Below are 1,210 nucleotides of genomic sequence, written 5' to 3'. Positions count from 1 at the left end.
TATGATTCATTTTCAAATTTTCCCTTGTAGCCAACATTGGCCATCTGCTATACCTCCGGCCAATGAACACTACTAGGATTTAAGGAAAACATTTGTTTTCCTTTAAAATGGGGTGGACAAAAGCTAACACACTCTTCTCCTTCCTGCTTGGATATGAATGAAATGTCTGGAGAAGCAGCAGATATTTTGAGCGATAAGGCAAAGGCTAACAAAACTGTAAAACCCTTGTCTGGATACTATTTAAGCGCTGACAATGCCAGTAACCACACATTTCTGCTTGATTTTTTTTTTAACATCTTTATTGGAGTATAATTGCTTTACAACGGTGTGTTAGTCTCTGCTGTATAACAAAGTGAATAAGCTATGCATATACATATATCCCCATGTCTCCTCCCTCTCTCCCACCCTCCCTATCCCACCCCTCTAGGTGGTCACAAAGCACGGAGCTGATCTCCCTGTGTATGCGGCTGCTTCCCACTAGCTATCCATTTTACATTTGGTAGTGTGATTATGTCAATGCCACTCTCTCATTTCGTCCCAGCTTACCCTTCCCCCTCCCCGTGTCAAGTCCATTCTCTACGTCTATGTCCTTATTCCTGTCCTGCCCCTAGGTTCTTCAGAACCATTTCTTTTTTTTTTTTTTTCAGATTGCATATATATGTGTTAGCGTATGGTATTTGTTTTTCTCTTTCTGACTTACTTCACTCTGTATGACAGACTCTAGGTCCATCCACCTCACTACAAATAACTCAATTTCGTTTCTTTTTATGGCAGAGTAACATTCCATTGTATATACGTGCCACATCTTCTTTATTCATTCATCTGTCGATGGACACTTAGGTTGCATCCATATTGTGGCTATTGTAAATAGTGCTGCAATGAACATTGTGGTCCACGACTCTTTTTGAATTATGGTTTTCTCAGGGTATATGCCCAGTAGTGGGATTGCTGGGTTGTATGGTAGTTCTATTTTTAGTTTCTTAAGGAACCTCCATATTGTTCTCCATAGTGGCTGTATGTATAAGCAATCTGTATATCTTCTTTGGAGAAATGTCTGTTTAAGTCTTCTGCCCATTTTTGGATTGGGTTTTTTTTTTTTGTTTTTTGATGCTGAGCTGCATGAACTGCTTGTATATTTTGGAGATTAATCCTTTGTCAGTTGCTTCGTTTGCAAATATTTTCTCCCATTCTGAGGGTTGTCTTTTCGTCT

The sequence above is a fragment of the Physeter macrocephalus genome, chromosome 16, assembly GCF_002837175.3.
Source record: "Physeter macrocephalus isolate SW-GA chromosome 16, ASM283717v5, whole genome shotgun sequence".
NCBI lineage: Eukaryota > Metazoa > Chordata > Mammalia > Artiodactyla > Physeteridae > Physeter > Physeter macrocephalus.
This window is presented reverse-complemented; position numbering follows the sequence as displayed.